We start from the raw sequence: 12,628 nt of genomic DNA on the forward strand, positions 1-12,628 counted from the left end.
GGCAGCAACCTCCATGTTGGCTCATTCATTTGAGCCAACTCCGGAGGGGGAAGCTGTGACAGTCGTGGCAGGCGGTTTTAGCCTGAGAGTGACGCGGCTCCCCGTGAACTAAGCATAAGAGGTCCTTACAGTGTGCTGTAGCTAAAAAAAACCCTGAAAACTAAAAATGTCTCGTAAAAAATCGTGTTAAAAAAAAAAAACATTTCCAAAAAACTCTCCAAAAATACTGTGTGAACATTTAGTATCATGTAATACCAGACTTCCCCCGCAGAGGGTGCTGTATAAGAAATGTTCAGCTTCATCCAGTGCTTGAGGTTTTGGCCTCTTGACCTGTGGTTGTCGCAGTCGTGTTACCAGTGTCTGATACTCTCAGATGAGGTCAGAGGTTAAGCCCCCCAATAATTGGTCCTCGAATCAATATCTGACGGTATGAATCATTGCACCAATCATCCTTGGTCCCAAACACCTGCCCCTCCCCCGTGACCACTACACGGTCAGAATTGGACTCTGTGTGCCAATATAAACCCTCAGGAGAATATTCTGCATTGATGTAATGACCGCCGCGCTCTTCCCATACTTGTACTTTGAACTCCGAAGATGCTGCAGAAATTAATTTCCCGCTCCCTCCTCGGACGTGTTTGTGCGGAGCCGAAGGCATTAAAGCGCCACAATAAGAGCGAAAGCTCAAGAAACCAAGAGCGGCTCCAGATACGAATGTACAATGCGGCGTGTATCCACTGAGCCCAGGAAAGTGCGGTGTAATACAATTTTGGCAAGGTTGACTTAACCTTTCGTCTATCTGAGATGATATATTACACCGCACTCCGCTCAACTATGACCATGGAAAGATAATATTTGAAATGTTAAAATGTGAATATGGAGGAGACATTTTACATTCTAATGCTTAAAGCGCCGCCACCGCCGCCGCCGCCGGAGCTCGTGTCCTGGGAAGGGAAGATATTCAGGGCTTTATAAGAAGGCGCTCCATAGACATGGCCTGGGACGCGGAAATCAACAGCCCGGCGTCTGGAATATTGTTATATCTGTATATAGTACTGTCAGCGTGTATACCAGTGTACTCATATATCAGAGCACCCCGGTGTATATAGTACTATTGTAATACAACTGTGCAGCGGTCTGGAGATCATTTGACCCCTCTCATTATGAAGGGGCGAGGAGGTAAGAGTCCGGCAGCTGGCACCCGTGGTCTGGTCTGGGTTCGGACCTCAATCCACCACTTGATTATCTGTAACCTGTTACCTGTGCTATATGGCCGAAAATAAAGGGGTAAGTAAAGGGGTAAATAAAGGGGTAAGTAATGGGTTAAGTAATGTGGTAAATAAAGGGGTGCCCCTCCATATTATTATACTCAGCCACACAGTCATAGATAGCAGCATGGATTATCTTATATCATGAGATTCCCCCTGTACCACATGTCAGTATGTGAAGTCATAGACCATAAAATGGCGCCCCCATGTCCTGAGGTTTATGGCAGGTAAATCCATCTCTTGTTCTATCACTTACTACAGATATCCAACCAGGACTGTTCATCCAGAGCTCCATGTAATAGGTTTCTATGGTGGAGCACCTGAATGTCCCCATTCACGTCCATTGCATGCAGTAGCCATAAAGCATCCACCCCTGCTGCAACGTCTAAACCGACTAAACCGACGGGAAGTGCGGATCTCCAAGATGGCCAACAAATGGTTTTAAAAATGAGACATAAATATTTACAACATTTCCATTTCCAGGTTATAGCCCCATGGTCCTGGGTTCTGTCCCCTCTTTTGGACAACTCCTATTTGTAAGGACTCCTTGACAATGAATAGATCAGAAGATGTCCTGATACTGGAGCCCTTGTGATCAGCTGTAATGTGTAGGGTAGTAAGTGCCCGGTTTCTCTGCAGCACCTCCACAGGAGAATTGAAGTATTACACACTGTCCATTCAAATCAATGGGTTGTCAATGTAATGCAAGACAAGATAGAACAGAGCAAGTCCTATACAGGGAAAGACACTACACAATACTGGTTTCCATTCAATGACTGCAAGCAAAGTGTTACACCTGCAGTTCACTGCCAATTGTGTCCTCTCTGCCCAGTCTGCTGTCCTGGTGTCTTGGTCTTCTCCATCCTTATCATTCTCCTCTCCATTCTCCTCCTCCTCTCTGTCTTTGCTGCTAGTATCAGCTCAAGCACTGACAGTTCAGTCCCACCCCCATCCCCTCTGGTTATTTGCTATATAAAGGATCTCTTCCCCTTGCCCCAGTGCTTGAGCAATTAAGTTCTAGTACGCGAGACTCACTTTAGGTGCCATTTATTTGATCTGTTCTAACAAATCTCAGGTTTGTTCCTGACTATATTTCAGTCTACTGCTCCGGTCCTACCTGATATTCCTGCCTGACCCTTGGCTTGTTCCTGACTACATTTGAGTCTACTGCTTCTGTCCTACCTGGTATTCCTGCCTGACCCTTGGCTTATTCCTGACTACATTTCAGTCTACTGCTCCTGTCCTACTTGATATTCCTGCCTGACCCATGGCTTGTTCCTGACTACATTTGAGTCTACTGCTTCTGTCCTACCTGATATTCCTGCCTGACCCTTGGCTTATTCCTGACTACATTTCAGTCTACTGCTCCGGTCCTACCTGATATTCCTGCCTGACCCTTGGCTTGTTCCTGACTACATTTGAGTCCACTGCTTCTGTCCTACCTGATATTCCTGCCTGACCCTTGGCTTATTCCTGACTACATTTCAGTCTACTGCTCCTGTCCTACTTGATATTCCTGCCTGACCCATGGCTTGTTCCTGACTACATTTCAGTCTACTGCTTCTGTCCTACCTGATATTCCTGCCTGACCCTTGGCTTGTTCCTGACTACATTTCAGTCCACTGCTTCTGTCCTACCTGATATTCCTGCCTGACCCATGGCTTGTTCCTGACTACATTTCAGTCTACGGCTTCTGTCCTACCTGATATTCCTGCCTGACCCATGGCTTGTTCCTGACTACATTTCAGTCCACTGCTTCTGTCCTACCTGATATTCCTGCCTGACCCTTGGCTTGTTCCTGACTACATTTCAGTCTACTGCTCCTGTCCTACCTGGTATTCCTGCCTGATCCATGGCTTGTTCCTGACTACATTTCAGTCTACTTCTCCCGTCCTACCTGATTTTCCTGCCTGACCTCTGGCTTGTTCCTGACTACATTTCAGTCTACTGCTCCTGTCCTACCTAATTTTCCTGCCTGACCCCTGGCTTGTTCCTGACTACATTTCAGTCTACTGCTCCTGTCCTACCTAATTTTCCTGCCTGACCCCTGGCTTGTTCCTGACTACATTTCAGTCTACTGCTCCTGTCCTACCTGATATTCCTGCCTGACCCTTGACTTGTTCCTGATTCTATTTCAGTCTACTGCTCCGGTCCTACCTGATTTTCCTGCCTGACCCTTGGCTTGTTCCTGACTACATCTCAGTCTACTGCTCTGGTCCTACCTGATATTCCTGCCTGACCCTTGGCTTGTTCCTGACTACATCTCAGTCTACTGCTCCGGTCCTACCTGATATTCCTGCCTGACCCTTGGCTTGTTCCTGACTACATTTCAGTCTACGGCTCCTGTCCTACCTGATATTCCTGCCTGACCCTTGGCTTGTTCCTGACTACATTTCAGTCTACTGCTCCGGTCCTACCTGATATTCCTGCTTGACCCTTGGCTTGTTCCTGACTACATTTCAGTCTACTGCTCCTGCCCTGCCTGATATTCCTGCCTGGCCCTTGCCTTGTTTCTGACTTTTGAACTGTTTCCGTCTGTCCTGATATCCACCTGGATCTACACATTCTGTAGTCTGCCCCCTGGCACTCTGGTCCATGATGATCACTGCAGAAGGAAGCAACTTGGCTTTTTCGAAATCCCTGTACAGGGGTTAAAAGCTAAATACATGGGGGACTGCATAGACATTGCCCTTGACGTGGCCTGAAGACTAACCAGTTTGCTACCATAGTGGGTTCACAAACTGATGCGGAGATCTTGCAAACAATAGACAATGTTACATAACATATACGAGAAGATGGCAGAACTTTAGCCTTTCCTTGCTGAAATCAGAAAACCCCTTTAAGCGGAAACGCTCTTTAATAAAATATGAGACCTCCCCATGGACACCGATGTCTCTCACCACGTCCCATTCATCCAAGCTGAGGTGTCAGCATTTTCTCTCGTCTCCTTCTAGCAATAAACACACTTCCACTCCTCCGTGCCCCGGCTAACCTTCTGAAATCTGTATGCATTATGAAATCAGGTTTTTTTTTTTCCCTTTTTTTTCTCTTTTCAGTTTTTTTCCTTCCCACAGTTCTGCAGGGAAAACAAAGACTATCAGCCACTCGCTAAACTGAACTATTAAGGCTTCTGACAAATGCATCTGCTCACATTCCCTGACAGGCAAAGAAGCAAAATTAATGTCCCTGAAAGCAATCTGTTGTATTGGGCAAAGAAAATATTGATAACATTGTACTTATTAATAGTAGTAATTTCCCACCGGGCGCACAGGGGAGTTTTTGTCACATGACACGAGGGAGAGAAATCTCACGGCGGAGTTATCGAGACACAATGCTGCTCGCGAAATAAAAATGGAGCATTGTAAGGAGCTAAAATTTACCTCCGGCCAAAGCCTTTCCATAAAATATATCAGGAGAGATGATCAAATACTGCAGAGAATTTCCACAAATGAATTTTTATTTTTGGAGAAAAAAAAGAAATTGTCATTTCGAGCCATTTTTGATCTGTTTTGGAAGGATTCTGGAGATCTAGTAGGTGGATAGTCAATGTTTCATGGGGAAAAAATATGTAAGTTACCTCTCCTCGAGGAGGAAGATGGGTGTCTATATTACCTATGGCCTGAATCTTGTAGAGGACGTGGTCGGCTCTAGATTTGCCTGATAAGAACAGGACATGCTTATCTAGATGATCTTGAATCTTCCAAACCCAGTGGATCCTGCCATTTGTCCAGATTTGCTCTATTCTGACTCTACTCCTAGATCCCAGGAAGAAAGCCTTGAATATTTGCAGCTTGACCTCTTCTTAGCATCATTAGATAGCGGGAAGGAAGTTGTGACCTTTGGAAAATCTATTGAGAGTGAAAGCCATCCAAAATGTCCTCCTCATCAACAGAGCCATTCTGATGGCCAACCATAGTCTACTCACTACCAATAGTATCCATCCATCTACTCACTACCAATAGTATCCATCCATCTACTCATTACCAATAGTATCCATCCATCTACTCATTACCAATAGCATCCATCCATCTACTCACTACCAATAGTATCCATCCATCTACTCATTACCAATAGTATCCATCCATCCATGTACTCACTACCAATAGTATCCATCCATCTACTCATTACCAATAGTATCCATACATCTACTCACTATCAATAGTATCCATACATCTACTCACTACCAATAGTATCCATCCATCTACTCACTACCAATAGTATCCATCCATCTACTCACTACCAATAGTATCCATCCATCTACTCATTACCAATAGTTTCCATCCATCTACTCATTACCAATAGTATCCATCCATCCATCTACTCACTACCAATAGTATCCATCCATCTACTCACTACCAATAGTATCCATCCATCTACTCATTACCAATAGTTTCCATCCATCTACTCATTACCAATAGTATCCATCCATCCATCTACTCACTACCAATAGTATCCATCCATCTACTCACTACCAATAGTATCCATCCATCTACTCACTACTAATAGTATCCATCCATCTACTCATTACCAATAGTATCCATACATCTACTCACTACCAATAGTATCCATCCATCTACTCACTACCAATAGTATCCATCCATCTACTCACTACCAATAGTATCCATCCATCTACTCACTACCAATAGTATCCATCCATCTACTCATTACCAATAGTATCCATCCATCTACTCACTACCAATAGTATCCATCCATCTACTCACTACCAATAGTATCCATCCATCCATCTACTCACTACCAATAGTATCCATCCATCTACTCACTATCAATAGTATCCATCCATCTACTCACTACCAATAGTATCCATCCATCTACTCACTACCAATAGTATCCATCCATCTACTCATTACCAATAGTATCCATCCATCTACTCATTACCAATAGCATCCATCCATCTACTCACTACCAATAGTATCCATCCATCTACTCATTACCAATAGTATCCATCCATCCATGTACTCACTACCAATAGTATCCATCCATCTACTCATTACCAATAGTATCCATACATCTACTCACTATCAATAGTATCCATACATCTACTCACTACCAATAGTATCCATCCATCTACTCACTACCAATAGTATCCATCCATCTACTCACTACCAATAGTATCCATCCATCTACTCATTACCAATAGTTTCCATCCATCTACTCATTACCAATAGTATCCATCCATCCATCTACTCACTACCAATAGTATCCATCCATCTACTCACTACCAATAGTATCCATCCATCTACTCATTACCAATAGTTTCCATCCATCTACTCATTACCAATAGTATCCATCCATCCATCTACTCACTACCAATAGTATCCATCCATCTACTCACTACCAATAGTATCCATCCATCTACTCACTACTAATAGTATCCATCCATCTACTCATTACCAATAGTATCCATACATCTACTCACTACCAATAGTATCCATCCATCTACTCACTACCAATAGTATCCATCCATCTACTCACTACCAATAGTATCCATCCATCTACTCACTACCAATAGTATCCATCCATCTACTCATTACCAATAGTATCCATCCATCTACTCACTACCAATAGTATCCATCCATCTACTCACTACCAATAGTATCCATCCATCCATCTACTCACTACCAATAGTATCCATCCATCTACTCACTATCAATAGTATCCATCCATCTACTCACTACCAATAGTATCCATCCATCTACTCACTACCAATAGTATCCACCCATCTACTCATTACCAATAGTATCCATCCATCTACTCATTACCAATAGTATCCATACATCTACTCACTATCAATAGTATCCATCCATCTACTCACTACCAATAGTATCCATCCATCTACTCACTACCAATAGTATCCATCCATCTACTCATTACCAATAGTTTCCATCCATCTACTCATTACCAATAGTATCCATCCATCCATCCATCCATCCATCTACTCACTACCAATAGTATCCATCCATCTACTCACTACCAATAGTATACATCCATCTACTCAATACTAATAGTATCTATCCATCTACTCACTACCAATAGTATCCATCCATCCATCTACTCACTACCAATAGTATCCATCCATCCATCTACTCACTACCAATAGTATCCATCCATCTACTCATTACCAATAGTATCCATACATCTACTCACTATCAATAGTATCCATCCATCTACTCACTACCAATAGTATTAATCCATCTACTCACTACCAATAGTATCCATCCATCTACTCATTACCAATAGTATCCATCCATCTACTCATTACCAATAGTATCCATACATCTACTCACTATCAATAGTATCCATCCATCTACTCACTACCAATAGTATCCATCCATCTACTCACTACCAATAGTATCCATCCATTTACTCATTACCAATAGTTTCCATCCATCTACTCATTACCAATAGTATCCATCCATCATCTACTCACTACCAATAGTATCCATCCATCTACTCACTACCAATAGTATCCATCCATCTACTCACTACTAATAGTATCCATCCATCTACTCACTACCAATAGTATCCATCCATCTACTCACTACCAATAGTATCCATCCATCTACTCACTACCAATAGTATCCATCCATCTACTCACTACCAATAGTATCCATCCATCTACTCACTACTAATAGTATCCATCCATCTACTCACTACCAATAGTATCCATCCATCTACTCACTACCAATAGTATCCATCCATCTACTCATTACCAATAGTATCCATACATCTACTCACTATCAATAGTATCCATCCATCTACTCACTACCAATAGTATCCATCCATCTACTCACTACCAATAGTATCCATCCATCTACTCACTACTAATAGTATCCATCCATCTACTCACTACCAATAGTATCCATCCATCTACTCACTACCAATAGTATCCATCCATCTACTCACTACCAATAGTATCCATCCATCTACTCACTACCAATAGTATCCATCCATCTACTCACTACTAATAGTATCCATCCATCTACTCACTACCAATAGTATCCATCCATCTACTCACTACCAATAGTATCCATCCATCTACTCATTACCAATAGTATCCATACATCTACTCACTATCAATAGTATCCATCCATCTACTCATTACCAATAGTATCCATCCATCTACTCACTACCAATAGTATCCATCCATCTACTCACTACCAATAGTATCCATCCATCTACTCACTACCAATAGTATCCATACATCTACTCACTACCAATAGTATCCATCCATCTACTCACTACTAATAGTATCCATCCATCTACTCACTACCAATAGTATCCATCCATCCATCTACTCACTACCAATAGTATCCATCCATCTACTCATTACCAATAGTATCCATCCATCTACTCACTACCAATAGTATCCATCCATCTACTCACTACCAATAGTATCCATCCATCCATCTACTCACTACCAATAGTATCCATCCATCTACTCATTACCAATAGTATCCATCCATCTACTCACTACCAATAGTATCCATCCATCTACTCATTACCAATAGTATCCATCCATCTACTCACTACCAATAGTATCCATCCATCTACTCATTACCAATAGTATCCATCCATCTACTCACTACCAATAGTATCCATCCATCTACTCATTACCAATAGTATCCATCCATCTACTCACTACCAATAGTATCCATCCATCTACTCACTACCAATAGTATCCATCCATCTACTCACTACCAATAGTATCCATCCATCTACTCACTACCAATAGTATCCATCCATCTACTCACTACCAATAGTATCCATCCATCTACTCACTACCAATAGTATCCATACATCTACTCACTACCAATAGTATCCATCCATCTACTCACTACTAATAGTATCCATCCATCTACTCACTACCAATAGTATCCATCCATCCATCTACTCACTACCAATAGTATCCATCCATCCATCTACTCACTACCAATAGTATCCATCCATCTACTCACTACTAATAGTATCCATCCATCTACTCACTACCAATAGTATCCATCCATCCATCTACTCATTACCAATAGTATCCATCCATCTACTCACTACCAATAGTATCCATCCATCCATCTACTCACTACCAATAGTATCCATCCATCTACTCACTACCAATAGTATCCATCCATCCATCTACTCACTACCAATAGTATCCATCCATCTACTCACTACCAATAGTATCCATCCATCTACTCACTACCAATAGTATCCATCCATCTACTCACTACCAATAGTATCCATCCATCTACTCACTACCAATAGTATCCATCCATCTACTCACTACCAATAGTATCCATCCATCTACTCACTACCAATAGTATCCATCCATCTACTCACTACCAATAGTATCCATCCATCTACTCACTACCAATAGTATCCATCCATCTACTCACTACCAATAGTATCCATCCATCTACTCACTACCAATAGTATCCATACATCTACTCACTACCAATAGTATCCATCCATCTACTCACTACTAATAGTATCCATCCATCTACTCACTACCAATAGTATCCATACATCTACTCACTACCAATAGTATCCATCCATCTACTCACTACTAATAGTATCCATCCATCTACTCACTACCAATAGTATCCATCCATCCATCTACTCACTACCAATAGTATCCATCCATCTACTCATTACCAATAGTATCCATCCATCTACTCACTACCAATAGTATCCATACATCTACTCACTATCAATAGTATCTATCCATCTACTCACTACCAATAGTATCCATCCATCTACTCACTACCAATAGTATCCATCCATCTACTCACTACCAATAGTATCCATCCATCTACTCACTACCAATAGTATCCATCCATCTACTCACTACCAATAGTATCCATCCATCTACTCACTACCAATAGTATCCATCCATCTACTCACTACCAATAGTATCCATCCATCCATCTACTCACTACCAATAGTATCCATCCATCCATCTACTCACTACCAATAGTATCCATCCATCTACTCACTACTAATAGTATCCATCCATCTACTCACTACCAATAGTATCCATCCATCCATCTACTCATTACCAATAGTATCCATCCATCTACTCACTACCAATAGTATCCATCCATCCATCTACTCACTACCAATAGTATCCATCCATCTACTCACTACCAATAGTATCCATCCATCCATCTACTCACTACCAATAGTATCCATCCATCTACTCACTACCAATAGTATCCATCCATCTACTCACTACCAATAGTATCCATCCATCTACTCACTACCAATAGTATCCATCCATCTACTCACTACCAATAGTATCCATCCATCTACTCACTACCAATAGTATCCATCCATCCATCTACTCATTACCAATAGTATCCATCCATCTACTCACTACCAATAGTATCCATCCATCTACTCACTACCAATAGTATCCATCCATCTACTCACTACCAATAGTATCCATCCATCTACTCACTACCAATAGTATCCATCCATCCATCTACTCACTACCAATAGTATAGTTCCTATCATTGGAGGAACCTGAGCTGGGCACTACTCTGGATAGGCATTACCATGACACTACAGATAATGAGGGCACTCTAGATGGGCATTACAATGGCCTTATAAATAATGAGAACAATCTGGATGGGCTTTACCATAGCATTACATATAATGAGGGACCTCTCGATGGACATTACAATCTTAGTAATATTATGAATGTGAAGATTTGGATGTTTGTTCCTCACGCAAAAACAGCTGAACGGATTTGGATGAGATTTGTCCCATAGATAGTTTGTAACCTCAATTAACATATCGGCTACTTTTTACCCTGGTAAATGACATGGCCTCACAACTGTTATGAATTTACGTTCACATACTATATTACACTGCTCCTGCAGCAGCTTATCTCAGGTCCCAGGGCTCTTATCTCTCTGTGTAACACTCAGCTAACCCTCAGTGTGTATGCACATCTGCATATTATCTGATCTGCTCCAGGCAGTGCTGACAATCTGACATGGGCAAACACCTTTAATCCTCATTGGCAGTTTGTCAATTTTAAAGAGGACCTTTCACCACTTCTGGGCACATGCAGTGTTATATACTGCTGGAAAGCTGACAGTGTGCTGAATTCAGCGCACTGTCGGCTTTCCCGATCTGTGCCCGGTGTAAAGAGCTTACGGTGCCGGTACCGTAGTGCTCTATGGTCAGAAGGGCGTTTCTGACCATTAGCCAGAGACGTCCTTCTGCCTTGCGGCGCCAATCACGCTGTGCTGTGGAGCGGGGAGGAACGCCCCCTCCCTCTGCTCACACAGCTCGTCCATAGACGAGTATTATCAGGAGAGGGAGGGGGGAGTTCCTCCCCGCTCCACAGTACAGCGTGATTGGCGCCGCGAGGCAGAAGGACGTCTCTGGCTAATGGTCAGAAACGCCCTTCTGACCATAGAGCACTACGGTACCGGCACCGTAAGCTCTTTACACCGGGCACAGATCGGGAAAGCCGACAGTGCGCTGAATTCAGCGCACTGTCAGCTTTCCAGCAGTATATAACACTGCATGTGCCCAGAAGTGGTGAAAGGTCCTCTTTAAACATGCCGGGAAAAAAAAAAATCTAATTTGTTGCAAACAGCGAGAGCTATGAAGGAAGCCAGAAGTCACAGAGCTCTCCTCATGCGGAGCTCAGGGGAATCAATGAAGCCAACAACATGCTCATTATATGGCGTTGCAGCGAGCCGCTGACATGCCAGAACAATTACAGGCATAGTGCGAAGAACAATTTCAGTGCCACGCCAACTTGAGAGCTGCTGAAACGCCGGAGTAGGAACATCAATGCCAACAACACACTCATTATATGGCTTCCCAGTGAGCTGCTGAGATGCCGGAACAATCCCGGGCACAGAATGAGGTACGCGATCAGCGACAGGTCAGCTTGACAGCTGCCGAAACGCCGGAGTAGAATCATCAACACCAACAACACGCTCATTATATGGTGTCCCAGCGAGCTGCTGAGATGCCGGAACAATCACAGGCACGGTGCAAGGAACAAGTTCAGCAGCAGGATAGCTTAAGAGGTGAGGAAGGGTGAGTATCAGCATTTTATATTTCACCGCTCCTCCCCAGGCCTCTGCTTTATTCACCTTGGGTTCTGAAATAACCCCAGAGTATAACACTGCTTCATGGATAGCAAACCTCAAAAATCTTGGTTTGGCCAAACTCAAGATTTTTGGAAAATTTGTTACTAATCCACCTTGTAACAAACCGGTTCTCTCATCTCTTGGCTTAAATATTTTTTTTCTGGAGTTTATAATTGAAGGAATTCTGGGAAGTGAAACGTTCGATGGCGACACCGGTGACATGGGAAGTAG

This window comes from Leptodactylus fuscus, chromosome 2, assembly GCF_031893055.1.
Source record: "Leptodactylus fuscus isolate aLepFus1 chromosome 2, aLepFus1.hap2, whole genome shotgun sequence".
Classification (NCBI taxonomy): Eukaryota; Metazoa; Chordata; class Amphibia; order Anura; family Leptodactylidae; genus Leptodactylus; species Leptodactylus fuscus.